Source organism: Oncorhynchus keta, chromosome 14 (genome assembly GCF_023373465.1).
Source record: "Oncorhynchus keta strain PuntledgeMale-10-30-2019 chromosome 14, Oket_V2, whole genome shotgun sequence".
NCBI lineage: Eukaryota > Metazoa > Chordata > Actinopteri > Salmoniformes > Salmonidae > Oncorhynchus > Oncorhynchus keta.
In genome coordinates, this window is record NC_068434.1 from 5,747,499 (window position 1) to 5,770,687 (window position 23,189).

The 23,189-nt window shown below is 45.8% G+C and overlaps 1 pseudogene; it reads right to left on the bottom strand.

Moving 5' to 3' along the window:
* Positions 1 to 108: 108 nt before the first annotated feature.
* On the bottom strand, positions 109 to 22,212 carry LOC127907414 (epigen-like; annotated as a pseudogene).
* Between the last annotated feature and the right edge of the window lie 977 nt (positions 22,213 to 23,189).

The window sequence follows — 23,189 nt, forward strand, 5'->3', positions numbered from 1 at the left end:
TTCATCCTGTCCTGGCTGACTGATAGTGTCCCTGCTGTTTTAGGAATATTTTCAAATCGGTTGTAGTTCTGATACCTGGTGGTTAAATGAGGTAACGTGTAGACCTGCCCGTGTAATAGTGATGTAGGACTCCTTTATGAAAATCAATCTTCAGACAATAGTGATCGGATTTGAAAGACATTTGTTACACACAACAAAAATAAACACATTAAATGTACATGTACACGTAAAAAAAAAAAAAATTATAACTTTAATTTGAGATATTTCAATAAATAGCCTCAATATCGATATGATATGGGAAGACATTGTGGTCAGTATACGGTTATGGAATTGTTGAGACAGCAAAACAAGACGAGGTTGGTGGTGGTGGTGATGATGATGATGATGATGGTAATTATGAAGCCGATGAAGATGACGATGAGGATGGTGGTGGTGGAGATGATGAAGACGGGGCTCAAACTGAGTTCTCCGAGCCACCGTAGGTCTTGAAGAGAAGGGGCTGTTTTTCACACCTAGAATGAGAGCGAGAAAGAAAAGGAGGTCGAGACAGAACATTTAAAGTGAGACAAACGATAAAAATTCCAGTATTACATCATGATCCCAAACACGCCGCCCGGGCAACAAAGGAGTGGCTTCGTAAGAAGCATTTCAAGGTCCTGGAGTGGCCTAGCCAGTCTCCAGATCTCAACCCCACAGAAAATCATTGGAGGGAGTTGAAAGTCCGTGTTGCCCAGCAACAGCCCCAAAACATCACTGCTCTAGATGATATCTGCATGGAGGAATGGGACAAAATACCAGCAACAGTGTGTGAAAACCTTGTGAAGACTTACAGAAAACGTTTGACCTCTGTCATTGCCAACAAAGGGTATATAACAAAGTATTGAGATAAACTTTTGTTATTGACCAAATACTTATTTTCCACCATCATTTGCAAATAAATTCATTAAAAATCCTACAATGTGATTTTCTGGATTTTCTTTACAGAGTCGATGTGAAGGGGTTACGAGGTAATTGGGGTAGATATGTAGAGCTATAGGTAGGGGATAAAGTGTCTAGGCAACAGAAGAGATAGCAGCAGCAGCGTATGTGATGAGTCAAGACTTAAAATCTCTTCAGCCAAGGGCGTACTTTTTCGAACATTCTGTTAAAAACCGCGCAACATTTCAGCGTCCTGCTACTCATGCCAGGAATATAGTATATGCATGTGATTAGTATGTGTGGATAGCAAACACTCTGACATTTCTAAAACTGGTTAAATCACGGCTGTGACTATAACAGAACGTGTGTTTCTTCGAAAAGCCCAAGGAAAACTGATCACCGAAAAGTGGAAAAAATATCAATGCGCCACTTGCATGTATTGTCTATGGCACAGCAAAATAGATGGGGCCGAGATTACAAGTCCTACAGCTTCCACACGATGTCGCCAGTCTTGTCAATTGCCTGGGAGTTGTTCCTTGGTCAAACGAAGAAGAGAGACCCCATTCCATCCGGTCTCCGACAGGATGTTTTGGAAGAGAGATTTCCGACCATGATTTGAAGACGTGGAGCAATTGAATACACATCGCCCCGTGATCAATTTGATAGATTATTAACGTTTACTAATACCTAAAGTTGGATTACAAAAGCATTTTGAAGTGTTTTGTGAAAGTTTATAGGCAACTTTTTTAATTTAAAAAAATGACGTTGCGTTTTGAAACTGTGTTTTTTTCTGGATCACACAGTTTTCATAGATGGATATTTTGGGTATATATGGACCAATTTAATCGAAAAAAATACCCAATAGTGATGTTTATGGGACATATAGGAGTGCCAACAAAGAAGCTCGTCAAAGGTAATGAATGTTTTATATTTTATTTCTGCGTTTTGTGTAGCGCCGGCTACGCTAATTATTTTGTTTAGGTCCCCTTCAGGTATTTCGGGGTGTTGCATGCTATCAGATAATAGCTTCTCATGCTTTCGCCGAAAAGCATTTAAAAAATCTGACTTGTTGGCTAGATTCACAACGAGTGTAGCTTTAATTCAGTACCCTGCATGTGTGTTTTAATGAACGTTTGAGTTTTAACGAGTGCTATTAGCATTTGGCGTAGCGCATTTGCATTTCCAGATGGCTGGGTGGGACGCAGACGTCTCAGGGGACGCTAAGAGGGAAAAGAGTCAGACAGATCAACAGACATGATGCCTAATTCTCAAAACGTTATCTATTCGTACCTCTTCACCCGTTCAATTTTAATTAATGATGCACATTGATTTATTTATAACTTTTATGCCTTAGGAGTTTAGTACAATTGTCACAATGCTATATGGTATCATATAAGTGTAGAAACCTTGCCAGCAGGCATGCCATGTAAGATAGTTTGATAAAATACTCTAACTTGATGATTGATAGCCTGAAATGGCTTGGTATCTAGGTATAAGGTTGGTAGATTGGGAACCTGTCTAGCCGTCCAGCTAAACCCAACTTCATGAAATGAATAAGTAATAATATTAATAATAATAATATAATAATTAATAATAATTAATTACAGACGAATACGAAACCAACATATTCATCAAGAAGGAATCAATAGGATACTCTACAGTTGCTTGATCAAAATGCATTTATGAACATACCTTCTGCGAGTCCGTACGTGAGTTTGTGCCCCCTTGGGGTCTGTAACATGTATGATGCTGTATTGCTCCACATATGTGTGTGTGTGTGTGTGTGTGTATTTTTTTACTGTGAGTTGCTTACCTTCTCTTGATGCAGCAGTAGAGACCGACAGCGAGGCAGCACACTAACATGGCCACGCCCACGCAGATGGCAATCACCTCCTCTGTTGTGGCTAACTTGCACAGCGTCGCCTGGTGGACCAACAGACCACAGCGAGCGCCGCTATAGGAAGCATCACACCTACAGAGAGAGAGAGAGAGTTGACGAGCTCAATTAGTTTGAAGTAACTGTGTGTGTGTGTGTGTGTGTGTGTGTGTGTGTGTGTGTGTGTGTGTGTGTGTGTGTGTGTGTGTGTGTGTGTGTGTGTGTGTGTGTGTGTGTGTGTGTGTGTGTGTGAACCAAGGTTGTTTCTGGTTTATGGTGCTACTCTACAGTAACTAGTATATACCTCCAGTAACTAGTATCTACCTCCAGTAACTAGTATCCACCTCCAGTAACTAGTATCTACTTTCAGTAACTAGTATCTACCTCCAGTAACTAGTATCGACCTCCAGTAACTAGTATATACCTCCAGTAAGTAGTATCTACCTCCAGTAACTAGTATCTACCTCCAGTAACTAGTATCTACCTCCAGTAACTAGTATATACCTCCAGTAACTAGTATCGACCTCCAGTAACTAGTATATACCTCCAGTAACTAGTATATACCTCCAGTAAGTAACTAGTATCTACCTCCAGTAACTAGTATCTACCTCCAGTAACTAGTTAGTATCTACCTCCAGTAACTAGTATCCACCTCCAGTAACTAGTATCCACCTCCAGTAACTAGTATCTACTTTCAGTAACTAGTATCTACCTCCAGTAACTAGTATCGACCTCCAGTAACTAGTATATACCTCCAGTAAGTAGTATCTACCTCCAGTAAGTAGTATCTACCTCCAGTAACTAGTATCCACCTCCAGTAACTAGTATCTACCTCCAGTAACTAGTATCTACCTCCAGTAACTAGTATAGACCTCCAGTAACTAGTATCTACCTCCGTCAGTGGCGTTCGGGGCCGTTTTAAGATGAGGGAGGATGATTTTTTGTTTAAATATCAATGGCCTTATTTCTGTTACATCATATTGGGTGACTGTCATTCATATTCCATTTACCCAGTTTAATGTAACAGCGAGGCTCACATTTTTCCCTATTACCCATCATGCTACAACCTAGCCTACGAATGAAAGTTTACAACGTAGGAGCACCTTGTACACTCTTGCCTGCATCAAGCGGACCATTAGTCAAACAAGAGTTTTCTATTGGACAAATTCAGGTATGTTTAAGAAAGGTTTTTCAACAGAATCGGTGGAATGAAAACACCTCTGATCACACGCGCAAACACAGTTCACTTTCATAGCAGCCACGTTGTATTCCTTCTCACATCTATGCACTCTCCTCCTCTCACCTTTTCCCTTTTTTTTATGGACTTCAATGCACGACACATCAACTGCATGTGATGTATCGTTTTATCTGAAAACACTTTTTTAAATGTCATTTTTATTTGTATGAAATTCACTGAGGAGGATGGTCCTCCCTTTCCTCCTCTGATGAGCCTCCACTGGTGTGTGTGTGTGTGTGTGTGTGTGTGTGTGTGTGTGTGTGTGTGTGTGTGTGTGTGTGTGTGTGTGTGTGTGTGTGTGTGTGTGTGTGTGTGGTCTTTACATGCAGGCAGGGGTATCGCTGTCAGGGGGTACATGCACTGTCCGTTCAGGCAGTAGTCAGAATCCTCGTCTTTACAGGATCTTGACATCCTCAGAACACGAGGTTCCTCCATATCACTACCTGCAAATCAAATCAATCAATCAATCAATCAATCAGATCTTTATTAAAGAATAACGACAACACAAACTGGTCATGTAGCAGCTTTAATCTAAAACCCTTCCATTCAGTCTATCCAAGGTGGGGTGTGCGGCAGCGTAGCCTAGTGGTTAGAGCGTTGGACTAGTAACCGGAAGGTTGTGAGTTCAAACCCCCGAGCTGACAAGGTACAAATCTGTCGTTCTGCCCCTGAACAGGCCGTCATCCCACTGTTCCCAGGCCGTCATTGAAAATAAGAATATGTTCTTAACTGACTTGCCTGGTTAAATAAAGGTTAAAAAAAATAAATAATAATAAATGAATAGCCAGCAATAGCAAGTGAAACAGGTATCTGAATCCTGAACTGGAAGGCTCTCGTTTGTTGTGATGGGTAAATCTCTGTTGCACAAGTATTATCAAAAAGAATAAGAACAATTAGATGCGGTCCTTCCAGTTTGTTCAGGATTAGAATACCTGTTTTTTTTTCTCCCAAGAAGCACCCGTTCCCCCAACCTTTAAACCCACACTAAACCTTCTTCCCCATGCCGTTTGGAGCATTAAGACACACAATGGCTGTTTCTATCCTATAAATCACCATTTACAGGCAGCGTGGAGATTTTGGGTTCTGCAAGGTCCGGGCTGAGTGTCCATTGTGTTGGTTGAAGTTTGTCTGAATGTTTTGCTGACTGGATCCCTGTGGAGAGGAGGAGGAGGAGGAGCAGCACTGCAACCAGAGTGGTGGAGTCTGTGGGACGGGAACAAAGGAGATTAATGAAAGGTTTTACCTTTAACTGCTATCCTTCTACACCAACACAATTACACGGCTCTAAAGTTCTTAAAGAATCTAATTATCAGAATTCTTAGTAGGGTACTTCCTGATCTGCCCGGTGAAAGCCAGCACCTGTCCAGACACTTGTCAGATTAGTGATTAGGCTTGACACTTGCTAGGTGAGATGAAAAGTTGCTTTAAATCATGTTATTTTTAACTAGGCACGCCAGTAAAGAACAAATTCTAATTTACAATGACATCCCACCGTGGAACAGGTTAACTGCCTTGTTCAGGGACAGAACGAAGGATGGTTTTATCTTGTCAGCTCAGGGATTTGATCCAGCAATCTTTCAGTTACTGAACCAACGCTCTAACCACTAGGCTACTTGCTGGTTACTGACCCAACGCTCTAACCACTAGGCTACCTGCTGGTTACTGACCCAACACTCTAACCACTAGGCTACCTGCTGGTTACTGACCCAACACTCTAACCACTAGGCTACCTGCTGGTTACTGACCCAACACTCTAACCACTAGGCTACCTGCTGGTTACTGACCCAACACTCTAACCACTAGGCTACCTGCTGGTTACTGACCCAACACTCTAACCACTAGGCTACCTGCTGGTTACTGACCCAACGCTCTAACCACTAGGCTACCTGCTGGTTACTGACCCAACACTCTAACCACTAGGCTACCTGCTGGTTACTGACCCAACACTCTAACCACTAGGCTACCTGCTGGTTACTGACCCAACGCTCTAACCACTAGGCTACCTGCTGGTTACTGACCCAACACTCTAACCACTAGGCTACCTGGTGGTTACTGACCCAACGCTCTAACCACTAGGCTACCTGCTGGTTACTGACCCAACACTCTAACCACTAGGCTACCTGCTGGTTACTGACCCAACGCTCTAACCACTAGGCTACCTGCTGGTTACTGACCCAACACTCTAACCACTAGGCTACCTGCTGGTTACTGACCCAACACTCTAACCACTAGGCTACCTGCTGGTTACTGACCCAACACTCTAACCACTAGGCTACCTGCTGGTTACTGACCCAACACTCTAACCACTAGGCTACCTGCTGGTTACTGACCCAACACTCTAACCACTAGGCTACCTGCTGGTTACTGACCCAACACTCTAACCACTAGGCTACCTGCTGGTTACTGACCCAACACTCTAACCACTAGGCTACCTGCTGGTTACTGACCCAACACTCTAACCACTAGGCTACCTGCTGGTTACTGACCCAACACTCTAACCACTAGGCTACCTGCTGGTTACTGACCCAACACTCTAACCACTAGGCTACCTGCTGGTTACTGACCCAACACTCTAACCACTAGGCTACCTGCTGGTTACTGACCCAACGCTCTAACCACTAGGCTACCTGCTGGTTACTGACCCAACACTCTAACCACTAGGCTACCTGGTGGTTACTGACCCAACGCTCTAACCACTAGGCTACCTGCTGGTTACTGACCCAACACTCTAACCACTAGGCTACCTGCTGGTTACTGACCCAACACTCTAACCACTAGGCTACCTGCTGGTTACTGACCCAACACTCTAACCACTAGGCTACCTGCTGGTTACTGACCCAACGCTCTAACCACTAGGCTACCTGCTGGTTACTGACCCAACACTCTAACCACTAGGCTACCTGGTGGTTACTGACCCAACACTCTAACCACTAGGCTACCTGCTGGTTACTGACCCAACACTCTAACCACTAGGCTACCTGCTGGTTACTGGCCCAACGCTCTAACCACTAGGCTACCTGCTGGTTACTGGCCCAACGCTCTAACCACTAGGCTACCTGCTGGTTACTGACCCAACGCTCTAACCACTAGGATACCTGCTGGTTACTGACCCAACACTCTAACCACTAGGCTACCTGCTGGTTACTGACCCAATGCTCTAACCACTAGGCTACCTGCTGGTTACTGACCCAACACTCTAACCACTAGGCTACCTGGTGGTTACTGACCCAACGCTCTAACCACTAGGCTACCTGCTGGTTACTGACCCAACACTCTAACCACTAGGCTACCTGCTGGTTACTGACCCAACACTCTAACCACTAGGCTACCTGCTGGTTACTGACCCAACGCTCTAACCACTAGGCTACCTGCCACCCCAAGATCAGTGGTTAGGCAAGATGGAATGTTGCTTTAAAAAAATGTTTAACATTGAAAAGCACAGAACAAACACAGTCAAAAAAAAGGGGACTATGTTAAATGAGTATGTTTATCCTGGCACAGGAGCTGTTCAGAATGGAGGAGCTGTTCAAAATGGAGGAGCTGTTCAAAATGGAGGAGCTGTTCAAAATGGAGGAGCTGTTCAAAATGGAGGAGCTGTTCAAAATGGAGGAGCTGTTCAAAATGGAGGAGCTGTTCAAAATGGAGGAGCTGTTCAAAATGGAGGAGCTGTTCAAAATGGAGGAGCTGTTCAAAATGGAGGAGCTGTTCAAAATGGAAGGGCTTTTCAAAATGGAAGGGCTGTTCAAAATGGAAGGGCTGTTCAAAATGGAAGGGCTTTTCAAAATGGAGGAGCTGTTCAAAATGGAAGGGCTGTTCAAAATGGAAGGGCTTTTCAAAATGGAGGAGCTGTTCAAAATGGAAGGGCTTTTCAAAATGGAGGAGCTGTTCAAAATGGAAGGGCTTTTCAAAATGGAGGAGCTGTTCAAAATGGAAGGGCTTTTCAAAATGGAGGAGCTGTTCAAAATGGAAGGGCTTTTCAAAATGGAGGAGCTGTTCAGAATGGAGAAGCTGTTCAAAATGGAGGAGCTGTTCATAATGGTGGGAAAGGTCCAAAACTGTTGAAGAGCTGTATCGAGAACAATTGTATCCTAACAATACTGGAGTTCAGAGGCAGAATGCTCTTCTCCCTGCTCCACCAAACACTCACATACGCTACGTCACACGACGTTGGGGTTTTGACATACTGGTATATGCTGTGTTGTGTAGATTCAAAGTCATACAATAACATTAGGTAGTACAATGACAAAAATACTATGGTACTATATTGGTTTGTTGGTTACTACCATGGCAGGAAAATACCATGGTATTTACACCAGTACTATGATGCTTTCTTGCCATGATAGTGACAAAAAAACATGTATATTTTTGTTAATTGTACTAGTTACCATGGTAGCACAAATAAACCATGGTAGCACAAATAAACCATGGTAGCACAAATAAACCATTGTAGTGCAATGAAAACAAACATTTATATTTTTGTTAATTGTACTAGTTACCATGGTAGCACAAATAAACCATGGTAGCACAAATAAACCATGGTAGTGCAATGAAAAAACCATTTATATTTTTTGTTAATTGTACTAGTTACCATGGTAGCACAAATAAACCATGGTAGCACAAATAAACCATGGTAGCACAATGAAAAAAACATTTATATTTTTGTTAATTGTACTAGTTACATTTACATTTACATTTAAGTCATTTAGCAGACGCTCTTATCCAGAGCGACTTACAAATTGGTGCATTCGTTACCATGGTAGCACAATGAAAAAAACATACCATGGTTTTGTACTAACAGCGTGTAGTGAAACGTGAAAGCATTGTAGTTGTTTACAATGTATTATTATGGTCTGTTTCCCGCAGGATGTGATAGGTTACACATGTTCTGTGGTTGTGTGGCCGGTTGGATGTACTCACAAATTCTATAAAATGACGTTGGAGGCGGCTTATGGTAGAGAATGGAACATTAAAATATCTGGAAATGGCTCTGGTGGACATTCCTTCAGTCAGCATGCCAATTGGATGCTGCCTCAACTTGAGACATCTGTGGTATTGTGTTGTGTGACAAAAACTGCACATTTCAAAGTTGCCTTTTATTGTCCACCAGCACAAGGCGCACCAGTGTAATGATCAGGCTGTTTAAACAGCTTCTTGATATGCCACACCTGTCAGGTAAATGGATTATCTTGACAAAGGAGAAATGCTCACTAACAGGGATGTAAACAAATTTGTGGCAAACCTTTTTAGGTGTATGAAACATTTCTGGGATCTTAATTTCTGCTCATGAAACATGGGACCTTTCCATGTTGTGTTTGTTTATATTTTTGTTTCGTGTAAATTCATCAATGTACAGTGCATTCGGAAAGTATTGACTTTTCCCACATTTTGTTACGTCACAGCCTTATTCTAAAATGGATTAAATAAAAATGTATTTCCTCGTAAATCTACACACAATACTACATAATGACAAAGCAAAAACAGGTTTTTAGGAAAAAAATGCAAATGTATTGAAAAAAAAAAAAAAAGCAGAAATACCTTATTTACATAAGAAGGGCCTTGGTCAGAGAAGTAAATAACAAAGAATGTGCTTTCCTCCACGCTCATTGGACTACAGCCAAAATGGGAGCCACTTAGAAAAACTACAACTTCTCCCTCATTTAAAAAAAAAAAAAGACTGTTGACATCTAGTGCAATCTGGGAGGACTTCACCTTATTATAATAGTGCCAACCATTGAAATTAGTGGTGGGATGCATTTTTTGAAACTTTGGAGTGTTTTCTATCCAAATCTACTAAGTATGTGCATATCCTAGCTTCTGAGCCTGAGTAGCAGGCAGTTTACTTTGGGCACGCTTTTCATCTGAATGTCAAAATACCGCCCCCTAGCCCAAAGAGGCTAATGCACTGCATCGCAGTGCTATCTGTGCCACTAGAGATCCTGGTTCAAGTCCAGGCTTTGTCGCAGCCGGTCGTGACCGGGTGACCCATGGGGTGGTGCACAATTGGCCCAGTGTCGTCCGGGTTAGGGGAGGGTTTCGGCCGGCAGTGATGTTCCTGTCCCATCGTGCACGGGCCGGTTGCAGTTGCAGCAATGGGACAGGACGGATACCACGAAATCGTGGGGAAAATTTTGTTTAAATTTTTTTAATAAAAAACACAACACAAAAAGGGTATTTCCATGATCCACATCTACCATGGTATATATCAGTAATAATCATCATTTTGCACGCCCAATTTTTCAGTTTTTGATTTGTTAAAAAAGTTTGAAATATCCAATAAATGTCGTTCCACTTCATGATTGTGTCCCACTTGTTGTTGATTCTTCACAAAAAAAAATACAGTTTTATATCTTTATGTTTGAAGCCTGAAATGTGGCAAAAGGTCGCAAAGTTCAAGAGAACATCCCTGGTCATCTCCTACTACCTCTGATCTGGCGGACTCAGTAAACAGAGAACATTCCTGGTCATCCCTACTGCCTCTGATCTGGAGGACTCACTAAACAGAGAACATCCTGGTCATCCCTACTGCCTCTGATCTGGAGGACTCACTAAACAGAGAACATCCCTGGTCCATCCCTACAGCCTCTGATCTGGCAGACTCACTAAACAGAGAACATCCCTGGTCATCCCTACTGCCTCTGATCTGGAGGACTCACTAAACAGAGAACATCCCTGGTCATCACTACTGCCTCTGATCTGGAGGACTCACTAAACAGAGAACATCCCTGGTCATCACTACTGCCTCTGATCTGGAGGACTCACTAAACAGAGAACATCCCTGGTCATCACTACTGCCTCTGATCTGGAGGACTCACTAAACAGAGAACATCCCTGGTCATCACTACTGCCTCTGATCTGGAGGACTCACTAAACAGAGAACATCCCTGGTCATCCCTACTGCCTCTGATCTGGAGGACTCACTAAACAGAGAACATCCCTGGTCATCACTACTGCCTCTGATCTGGAGGACTCACTAAACAGAGAACATCCCTGGTCATCTCTCCTGCCTCTGATCTGGAGGACTCACTAAACAGAGAACATCCCTGGTCATCCCTAGTACCTCTGATCTGGAGGACTCACTAAACAGAGAACATCCCTGGTCATCCCTACTGCCTCTGATCTGGAGGACTCACTAAACAGAGAACATCCCTGGTCATCCCTACTGCCTCTGATCTGGAGGACTCACTAAACAGAGAACATCCCTGGTCATCCCTACTGCCTCTGATCTGGAGGACTCACTAAACAGAGAACATCCCTGGTCATCCCTACTGCCTCTGATCTGGAGGACTCACTAAACAGAGAACATCCCTGGTCATCCCTACTGCCTCTGATCTGAGGACTCACTAAACAGAGAACATCCCTGGTCATCCCTACTGCCTCTGGTCTGGAGGACTCACTAAACAGAGAACATCCCTGGTCATCCCTACTGCCTCTGATCTGGAGGACTCACTAAACAGAGAACATCCCTGGTCATCCCTACTGCCTCTGATCTGGAGGACTCACTAAACAGAGAACATCCCTGGTCATCCCTACTGCCTCTGATCTGGAGGACTCACTAAACAGAGAACATCCCAAGTCATCCCTACTGCCTCTGATCTGGAGGACTCACTAAACAGAGAACATCCTGGTCACCCTACTGCCTCTGATCTGGAGGACTCACTAAACAGAGCACATCCCTGGTCATCACTACTGCCTCTGATCTGGAGGACTCACTAAACAGAGAACATCCCTGGTCATCCCTACTGCCTCTGATCTGGGAGGACTCACTAAACAGAGAACATCCCTGGTCATCCCTACTGCCCTCTGATCTGGAGGACTCACTAAACAGAGAACATCCCTGGTCATCCCTACTGCCTCTGATCTGGAGGACTCACTAAACAGAGAACATCCCTGGTCATCCCTACTGCCTCTGATCTGAGGACTCACTAAACAGAGAACATCCCTGGTCATCCCTACTGCCTCTGATCTGGAGGACTCACTAAACAGAGAACATCCCTGGTCATCCCTACTGCCTCTGATCTGGCAGCAGACTCACTAAACAGAGAACATCCCTGGTCATCCCTACTGCCTCTGATCTGGAGGACTCACTAAAACAGAGAACATCCCTGGTCATCCCTACTGCCTCTGATCTGGAGGACTCACTAAACAGAGAACATCCCTGGTCATCCCTACTGCCTCTGACCATGTCATAACCATGTCATAACCATGTCATAACCATGACCTAACTAGTCATAACCATGTCATAACCATGTCATAACCATGACCTAACTAGTCATAACCATGTCATAACCATGTCATAACCATGTCATAACCATGTCATAACCAGGTCATAACCAGGTCATAACCATGTCATAACCAGGTCATAACCAGGTCATAACCATGTCATAACCATGTCATAACCATGACCTAACTGGTCATAACCATGTCATAACCATGACCTAACTGGTCATAACCATGTCATAACCATGACCTAACTAGTCATAACCATGTCATAACCATGTCATTACCATGTCATAACCATGTCATAACCATGTCATAACCATGTCATAACCATGTCATTACCATGTCATAACCAGGTCATAACCATGTCATAACCAGGTCATAACCAGGTCATAACCATGTCATAACCATGACCTAACTGGTCATAACCATGTCATAACCATGACCTAACTGGTCATAACCATGTCATAACCAGGTCATAACCAGGTCATAACCAGGTCATAACCATGACCTAACCAGGTCATAACCATGACCAAACCAGGTCATAACCATGTCATAACCATGTCATAACCATGTCATAACAGCTCGGTCAACTGGTCATGCTCTGTTATGACAAATATATTTACACCTTTTTGTTGTGAAATATATTGTGTTATTTTATGGCTGGTTATGACACCTACATAAGAGTGTCAAAACACCACTAAACCTACCACGAGGCAAAACATTCCATTACACCATAGCCCGTGTGTCAACAGTATGTCTATGTTATATATATATATATATATATATATGCTCTGTGTGCTGATGACTGGGATGAATGTCGGAGCAGATTTCAGGAGCAGGACAAGACATTCTCTTTGTTGACTGATGACTGATATGAGGACATGTACATGTACGTGATTGGCCCATCTGGCCTATGCGATTATGATGTCATAATGCTTCTCGACGGTGTCATAAAGTGGTACTTTCTTCGTCCAAGTAAAGCAGGACACAGGAAGTGTCATAGTGCTTTTTAAACGCCCGTAAAGAATTCACAACGACAACAAAGGGATATAAATAAAAATAAAACTTTAAAATGAAATGAAAGGAAACTTCTTGTCAGGGTAAAACTGATATGAATAAATGTTGGGGGTTGACACTCTTTTGTAGATGTCCATAACGAGTCATAAAATAACGCAATATATATATATATATACAGGTGTAAATATATGGGTCATGACAGCGCCAGCTATTATGACATATTATGACATTGTTAAGTGTTACCAGATTATGTGTAAGGACCGTAAAGACCCACACGGACACACAGACACACAGTTGCAGGATACTCACCTCACAGTCTGTTTTGGTCCTGACATCTTGTGGGGTTTTTTTTCTAAGTGTGTTGTAGCCGTCCAGTGAACTCTAGTTTGTCTTCTTCAGGATTACAGTGAACTCTAGTTCGTCTTCTCTTTCAGGGGATTACAGTGAACTCTAGTTCGTCTTCTCTTCAGGATTACAGTGAACTCTAGTTCGTCTTCTCTTCAGGATTACAGTGAACTCTAGTTTGTCTTCTCTTCAGGATTACAGTGAACTCTAGTTCGTCTTCTCTTTAGGATTACAGTGAACTCTAGTTCGTCTTCTCTTCAGGATTACAGTGAACTCTAGTTCGTCTTCTCTTCAGGATTACAGTGAACTCTAGTTCGTCTTCTCTTCAGGATTTACAGTGAACTCTAGTTCGTCTTCTCTTCAGGATTACAGTGAACTCTAGTTCGTCTTCTCTTCAGGATTACAGTGAACTCTAGTTCGTCTTCTCTTCAGGATTACAGTGAACTCTAGTTCGTCTTCTCTTCAGGATTACAGTGAATTCTAGTTCGTCTTCTCTTCAGGATTTACAGTGAACTCTAGTTCGTCTTCTCTTCAGGATTACAGTGAACTCTAGTTCGTCTTCTCTTCAGGATTACAGTGAACTCTAGTTCGTCTTCTCTTCAGGATTACAGTGAACTCTAGTTCGTCTTCTCTTCAGGATTTACAGTGAACTCTAGTTCGTCTTCTCTTCAGGATTGCAGTGAAAGTTCAGGATGCTTTATACCCTTTCAACACATCCCTGTCACAACTTGCACAACAAATGGCAGAACCAGAATTCTGGGTAAAGAGTATCTCCTTTCCCCAAAATGGCTCGCCTCGGCTGCTTCTTCCGTATCACTTCCTGTCCCATTGCCTCGGTTACCTGCATGCAAAGACAGAGGCCCTCTCCTCTTGGGCAGGTATTCAATAGGTATGCAGCCGAGGAGGCAGGAGATGACACGCTATAATAAAGTACACACACACTTACACACAGACACACACACTTACACACAGACACACAGATGAAACGAGTGTGTTGTTGTCAGCCCACACAGGTCAAACATCCCCTGGAGCTTACATCACTTAAAGAAGCCCATCTTTCTCTCTCTCTGTCTCTTTCTCTCTCTCTCCTCTCTCTCTCCTCTCCTCTCTTTCTCTCTCTCTCTCCCCATCTCTAATCTCTCTCTCTCTCTCTCTCTCTCTCTCCTCTCTTTCTCTCTGTCTGTCTCTTTCTCTCTCTCTCCTCTCTTTCTCTCTCTCTCCCTCTCTCTCTCCTCCCTTTCTCTCTCTCTCTCTCTCTCTCTCTCTCTCTCTCTCTCTCTCTCTCTCTCTCTCTCTCTCTCTCTCTCTCTCTCTCTCTCTCTCTCTCCTCTCTTTCTCTCTCTCCTCTCTTTCTCTCCCCTCTTTCTCTTTCTCTCCCCTCTTTCACTCTCCCTGACTCTTTCTCTCTATATGTCTCCCTCTCTCCTCTCTCCCTGACTCTTTCTCTCTCTCTGTCTCCCTCTCTCCCCTCTTTCACTCTCTATCCTCTCTGTCTCCCTCTTTTTCTCTCCCTGACTCTTTCTCTCTCTGTCTCCCTCTCTCCCCTCTTTCACTCTCTAACCTCTCTGTCTCCCTCTCTCCTCTCTCCCTGACTCTTTCTCTCTCTGTCTCCCTCTCTCCCATCTTTCACTCTCTAACCTCTCTGTCTCCCTCTTTTTCTCTCCCTGACTCTTTCTCTCTCTCTGTCTCCATCTCTCCCTCTCTCCTCTCTCCCTGACTCTTTCTCTCTCTCTGTCTCTCTCTCTCCCATCTTTCACTCTCTAACCTCTCTGTCTCCCTCTCTCCCTCTCTCCTCTATCCCTGACTCTTTCTCTCTCTCTGTCTCCCTCTCTCCCCTCTTTCACTCTCTATCCTCTCTGTCTCCCTCTTTTTCTCTCCCTGACTCTTTCTCTCTCTGTCTCCCTCTCTCCCCTCTTTCACTCTCTAACCTCTCTGTCTCCCTCTCTCCCTCTCTCCTCTATCCCTGACTTTTTCTCTCTCTGTCTCCCTCTCTCCCATCTTTCACTCTCTAACCTCTCTGTCTCCCTCTTTTTCTCTCCCTGACTCTTTCTCTCTCTCTGTCTCCCTCTCTCCCTCTCTCCCTCTCCCTGACTCTTTCTCTCTCTCTGTCTCCCTCTCTCCCATCTTTCACTCTCTATCCTCTCTGTCTCCTATTTTTCTCTCCCTGACTCTTTCTCTCTCTCTGTCTCCCTCTCTCCCTCTTTCACTCTCTATCCTCTCTGTCTCCCTATTTTTCTCTCCCTGACTCTTTCTCTCTCTCTGTCTCCCTCTCTCCCTCTTTCACTCTCTATCCTCTCTGTCTCCCTATTGTTCTCTCCCTGACTCTTTCTCTCTCTCTGTCTCCCTCTCTCCCTCTTTCACTCTCTATCTCTCTGTCTGTCTCCCTCTCCTCTCTCCCGTCTTTCACTCTCTATCCTCTCTGTCTCCCTATTTTTCTCTCCCTGACTCTTTCTCTCTCTGTCTCCCTCTCTCCCCTCTTTCACTCTCTATCCTCTCTGTCTCCCTCTCTCCCCTCTTTCACTCTCTATCCTCTCTGTCTCCCTATTTTTCTCTCCCTGACTCTTTCTCTCTCTGTCTCCCTCTCTCCCCTCTTTCACTCTCTATCCTCTCTGTCTCCCTCTCTCCCCTCTTTCACTCTCTATCCTCTCTGTCTCCCTATTTTTCTCTCCCTGACTCTTTCTCTCTCTGTCTCCCTCTCTCCCCTCTTTCACTCTCTATCCTCTCTGTCTCCCTCTCTCCCCTCTTTCACTCTCTATCCTCTCTGTCTCCCTATTTTTCTCTCCCTGACTCTTTCTCTCTCTGTCTCCCTCTCTCCCCTCTTTCACTCTCTATCCTCTCTGTCTCCCTCTCTCCCCTCTTTCACTCTCTATCCTCTCTGTCTCCCTCTCTCCCCTCTTTCACTCTCTATCCTCTCTGTCTCCCTCTCTCCCCTCTTTCACTCTCTATCCTCTCTGTCTCCCTCTTTTTCTCTCCCTGACTCTCTCCACCACTGAATAGTTTCTCCCTAATTAATTAACAAGTGTTGGCTCAGAGATACTATTGTGAAAGTGTGGAGTTTGGCCAAACACTCACTTTTCCTCTGAATCTGAACACACAGGTTCAGGGGAAAAGTGGGTGTTTGTTCTTCCTGACTCTTGGTGTTCCTGACTCAGTGTTTTATGGCAAGGAGGACAGGTTTGTCCTCCTTACTCAGGATTTGTTTCGATGACAAGTTCAAATTTGTTCATAAACAGAAGTTGTAGTTCAGTCTGTCTCTCTGTAGAAAAAAGAAAAAGAAGAAGCAGTTGGAAGGAAGGACTCCGCTTTACAATCATAATGTATAGACGTGTTTTTTGCAGTCTATTCGGATTGGCATGGCAACACCATAAACCATAACATTTACGTAAGAATTTAGTTATGGTTTAATTAATTAATCAAGATTACGTTTGGAGTAAATGTTCTCTTTCAGTCAGGCAACATACTATGGGGAAACGCACTCTTGCGACTTCGGCTGAAGGATCTACAAATCACACCTGACGAGGGCCAATGAAATCCAAGCCTCGCTGGAAGCCCCGCCCTTCCAGAGGTGATAAGCGTGAGGCTCGAATTCATTCCTTCCTTCCATTGTTCCGTTCTTCATCAGTGAACAGAAACGATTCACACTACTTAAACAAAACAAGAAAAAAAGATGGCTGACGCGACTGTAACGAGTTCGGTTTTTGTGATGAATAAAAAGATACTGACATTTGTTTACATTTACATTACATTTAAGTCATTTAGCAGACGCTCTTATCCAGAGCGACTTACAAATTGGTGCATACACCTTATGACATCCAGTGGAACAGCCACTTTACAATAGTGCATCTAAATCTTTTTAGGGGGGGTGAGAAGGATTACTTACCCCTATCCTAGGTATTCCTTGAAGAGGTGGGGTTTCAGGTGTCTCCGGAAGGTGGTGATTGACTCCGCTGTCCTGGCGTCGTGAGGGAGTTTGTTCCACCATTGGGGGGCCAGAGCAGCGAACAGTTTTGACTGGGCTGAGCGGGAACTGTACTTCCTCAGTGGTAGGGAGGCGAGCAGGCCAGAGGTGGATGAACGCAGTGCCCTTGTTTGGGTGTAGGGCCTGATCAGAGCCTGGAGGTACTGAGGTGCCGTTCCCCTCACAGCTCCGTAGGCAAGCACCATGGTCTTGTAGCGGATGCGAGCTTCAACTGGAAGCCAGTGGAGAGAGCGGAGGAGCGGGGTGACGTGAGAGAACTTGGGAAGGTTGAACACCAGACGGGCTGCGGCGTTCTGGATGAGTTGTAGGGGTTTAATGGCACAGGCAGGGAGCCCAGCCAACAGCGAGTTGCAGTAATCAAGACGGGAGATGACAAGTGCCTGGATTAGGACCTGCGCCGCTTCCTGTGTGAGGCAGGGTCGTACTCTGCGGATGTTGTAGAGCATGAACCTACAGGAACGGGACACCGCCTTGATGTTAGTTGAGAACGACAGGGTGTTGTCCAGGATCACGCCAAGGTTCTTAGCGCTCTGGGAGGAGGACACAATGGAGTTGTCAACCGTGATGGCGAGATCATGGAACGGGCAGTCCTTCCCGGGAGGAAGAGGAGCTCCGTCTTGCTGAGGTTCAGCTTGAGGTGGTGATCCATCATCCACACTGATATGTCTGCCAGACATGCAGAGATGCGATTCGCCACCTGGTCATCAGAAGGGGAAAGGGAAGATTAATTGTGTGTCGTCTGCATAGCAATGATAGGAGAGACCATGTGAGGTTATGACAGAGCCAAGTGACTTGGTGTATAGCGAGAATAAGAGGGCCTAGAACAGAGCCCTGGGGGACACCAGTGGTGAGAGCGCGTGGTGAGGAGACAGATTCTCGCCACGCCACCTGGTAGGAGCGACCTGTCAGGTAGGACGCAACCAAGCGTGGGCGCGCCGGAGATGCCCAACTCGGAGAGGGTGGAGAGGAGGATCTGATGGTTCACAGTATCGAAGGCAGCCGATAGGTCTAGAAGGATGAGAGCAGAGGAGAGAGTTAGCTTTAGCAGTGCGGAGCGCCTCCGTGATACAGAGAAGAGCAGTCTCAGTTGAATGACTAGTCTTGAAACCTGACTGATTTGGATCAAGAAGGTAATTCTGAGAGAGATAGCGGTAGAGCTGGCCAAGGACGGCACGCTCAAGAGTTTTGGAGAGAAAAGAGAGAAGGGATACTGGTCTGTAGTTGTTGACATCGGAGGGATCGAGTGTAGGTTTTTCAGAAGGGGTGCAACTCTCGCTCTCTTGAAGACGGAAGGGACGTAGCCAGCGGTCAGGGATGAGTTGATGAGCGAGGTGAGGTAAGGGGAGAAGGTCTCCGGAAATGGTCTGGAGAAGAGGGAGGGGATAGGGTCAGCGGGCAGGTTGTTGGGCGGCCGGCCGTCACAAGACGCGAGATTTCATCTGGAGAGAGAGGGAGAAAGAGGTCAGGCATAGGGTAGGGCAGTGTAGAGCAGAACCAGCGGTGTCGTTTGACTTAGCAAAGCGAGGATCGGATGTCGTCGACCTTCTTTTCAAAATGGTTGTGAGAAGTCATCTGCAGAGAGGGAGGAGGGGGGAGGATTCAGGAGGGAGGAGAAGGTGGCAAAGAGCTTCCTAGGGTTAGAGGCAGATGCTTGGAATTTAGAATGGTAGAAAGTGGCTTTGGCAGCAGAGACAGAGGAGGAAAATGTAGAGAGGAGGGGAGTGAAAGGATGCCAGGTCCGCAGGGAGGCGAGTTTTCCTCCATTTCGCTCGGCTGCCCCGGAGCCCTGTTCTGTGAGCTCGCAATGAGTCGTCGAGCCACGGAGCGGGAGGGAGGACCGAGCCGGCCTGGAGGATAGGGGACATAGAGAGTCAAAGGATGCAGAAAGGGAGGAGAGGAGGGTTGAGGAGGCAGAATCAGGAGATAGGTTGGAGAAAGTTTGAGCAGAGGGAAGAGATGATAGGATGGAAGAGGAGAGAGTAGCGGGGGAGAGAGAGCGAAGGTTGGGACGGCGCGATACCATCCAGTAGGGGCAGTGTGGGAAGTGTTGGATGAGAGCGAGAGGAAAAGGATACAAGGTAGTGGTCGGAGACTTGGAGGAGTTGCAATGAGGTTAGTGGAAGAACAGCATCTAGTAAAGATGAGGTCAAGCGTATTGCCTGCCTTGTGAGTAGGGGGAAGGTGAGAGGGTGAGGTCAAAAGAGGAGAGGAGTGGAAAAAGGAGGCAGAGAGGAATGAGTCAAAGGTAGACGTGGGGGAGGTTAAAGTCGCCCAGAACTGTGAGAGGTGAGCCGTCCTCAGGAAAGGAGCTTATCAAGGCATCAAGCTCATTGATGAACTCTCCAAGGGAACCTGGAGGGCGATAAATGATAAGGATGTTAAGCTTGAAAGGGCTGGTAACTGTGACAGCATGGAATTCAAGGGGCGATAGACAGATGGGTAAGGGAGAAGAGAAAGACCACTTGGGAGAGATGAGGATCCCGGTGCCACCACCCGCTGACCAGAAGCTCTCGGGGTGTGCGAGAACACGTGGGCGGACGAGGAGAGAGCAGTAGGAGTAGCAGTGTTATCTGTGGTGATCCATGTTTCCGTCAGTGCCAAGAAGTCGAGGACTGGAGGGAGGCATAGGCTGAGATGAACTCTGCCTTGTTGGCCGCAGATCGGCAGTTCCAGAGGCTACCGGAGACCTGGAACTCCACGTGGGTCGTACGCGCTGGGACCACCAGATTAGGGTGGCCGCGGCCACGCGGTGTGGAGCGTTTGTATGGTCTGTGCAGAGAGGAGAGAACAGGGATAGACAGACACATAGTTGACAGGCTACAGAAGAGGCTACGCTAATGCAAGGGGATTGGAATGACAAGTGGACTACACGTCTCGAATGTTCAGAAAGTTAAGCTTACGTAGCAAGAATCTTATTGACTAAAAATGATTAAAATGATACAGTACTGCTGAAGTAGGCTAGCTGGCAGTAGCTGCGTTGTTGACACTACACTAATCAAGTCGTTCCGTTGAGTGTAATAGTTTCTACAGTGCTACTATTCGGGGGCTAGCGGGCTAGCTACCAGTGTTGTTTACGTTACGTTGCGTTAAAAGAACGACAATAGCTGGCTAGCTAACCTAGGAAATCGCTCTAGACTACACAATTATCTTTGAAACAAAGACGGCTATGTAGCTAGCTATGTAGCTAGCTACGATCAAACAAATCAAACCGTTGTACTGTAATGAAATGAAATGAAAATGTGATACTACCTGACCGGGTTGTTGAATTCGATTCAGTAGACGTGTGTGTGGTGATGTTGGCTAGCTGTTAGCTGTTAGCTGTTGGCTAGCTAGCAGAGTCTCCTACGTTAAGGACGACAAATAGCTGGCTAGCGAACCTCAGTGAATTAAAATAATCACTCCAAGACTACACACTCTAAACTACACAATTATCTTGGAAACAAAGACAGCTATGTAGCTAGCTAACACTAAACTAATCAAGTCGTTCAGTTGAGTGAATAGCACTATATACTACAGTGATGCTAATCTGTGGGCGTTAGCTAGCGTTTGCTAGCTCCTGGGCGAATAGCAGTAAGGCTACGTTAGGGCGACGAAATACGATAATTGTGCAATTATCTCTGATACAAGGACGGCTATGTAGCTAGCTAAGAAGAAATTGCTAAGATTAGACAAATCAACCATTGTACTATAATGAAATGTAATGAAAAAGTTATACAACCTGCGGACCGAAGTGCGATGCGACCGCTCGCTCCAACCCGGAAGGATTGTATGTCTTGTATGTCTCGGCTCGGCTCGTGCTCAGGCTGCCCTCGCTCCAATTAGCTTGTGTGTGAGACTAGGGGACGGCTAGCACTGTTCCCATGCATGTTCTCTTTACAATTGCATAGCATTCTTTAGGGTGTCTTGGTGTTTCCGATAGTTAGCATCCTCTCCCGGGTGACAGTACCTCGGCTCAGTTTGAGTTGCGGAACGTGGAGATGGTTTGGGTTGTTGGTCGAAAGTCTCCTGTGCGCTCTGTCGCCAGTTACAGGAAGCTACTCTACCACCAGGGTCAGCGTACCCCCTCTAGCACCAGTGTCAGCGTACCCCCTCTAGCACCAGGGTCAGTGTACCCCCCCCCCCTCTAGAACAAGGGTCAGTGTACCCCTCTAGTACCAGGGTCAGCATACCCCCTCTAGAACCAGGGTCAGCATACCCCCTCTAGCACCAGGGTCAGCATACCCTCTCTAGAACCAGGGTCAGCATACCCCATCTAGAACCAGGGTCAGTTGATCCCCTTTAGCACCAGGGTCAGCATACCCTCTCTAGAACCAGGGTCAGCATACCCCATCTAGAACCAGGGTCAGCATACCCCCTCTAGCACCAGGGTCAGCGTACCCCCTCTAGTACCAGGGTCAGCGTACCCCCTCTAGCACCAGGGTCAGCATACCCCCTCTAGAACCAGGGTCAGCATACCCCCTCTAGCACCAGGGTCAGCATACCCTCGCCCTCTAGCACCAGGGTCAGCATACCCTTGCCCTCTAGCACCAGGATCAGCATACCCTCGCCCTCTAGCACCAGGGTCAGCATACCCCCTTTACCACCAGGGTCAGCATACCCCTCTAGCACCAGGGTCAGCATACCCCCTCTAGCACCAGGGTCAGCATACCCTCACCCTCTAGCACCAGGGTCAGCATAACCCCTCTAGAACCAGGGTCAGCATACCCCCTCTAGCACCAGGGTCAGCATACCCTCGCCCTCTAGCACCAGGGTCAGCATACCCTCGCCCTCTAGCACCAGGGTCAGCATACCCTCGCCCTCTAGCACCAGGGTCAGCATATCCTCGCCCTCTAGCACCAGGGTCAGCATACCCTCGCCCTCTAGCACCAGGGTCAGCATACCCTCGCCCTCTAGAACCAGGGTCAGCATACCCTCGCCCTCTAGCACCAGGGTCAGCATACCCCCTCTAGAACCAGGGTCAGCATACCCTCGCCCTCTAGCACCTGGGTCAGCATACCCCCTCTAGCACCAGGGTCAGCACACTCTAAAATGTTGTTTTTTACATCATTGTAAGCCTGCCACACACACACTATACGATACATTTATTAAACATAAGAATGAGTTTGAGTTTTTGTCACAACCCGGCTCGTGGGAAGTGACAAAGAGCTCTTATAGGACCAGGGCACAAATAATAATAATCAATAATTTTGCTCTTTATTTAACCATCTTACATAAAAAACCTTATTTGTTCATCAACATTGTTAATAACTCACCACAGGTTAATGAGAAGGGTGTATTTGAAAGGATGCACATAACTCTGCAACGTTGGGTTGTATTAGAGAGAGTCTCAGTCTTAAATCGTTTTCCACACACAGTCTGTGCCTGTATTTAGTTTTCATGCTAGTGAGAGCTGAGAATCCACTGTCACATGGTTGCAAAGTGCATCAGTGTCTTAACCAGGCAGGTGTTACGGTGTTACAGGTGTTACGGTGTTACAGGTGTTACGGTGTTACAGGTGTTACAGTGTTACAGGTGTTACGGTGTTACAGGTGTTACGGTGTTACAGGTGTTACAGGTGTTACGGTGTTACAGGTGTTACGGTGTTACAGGTGTTACGG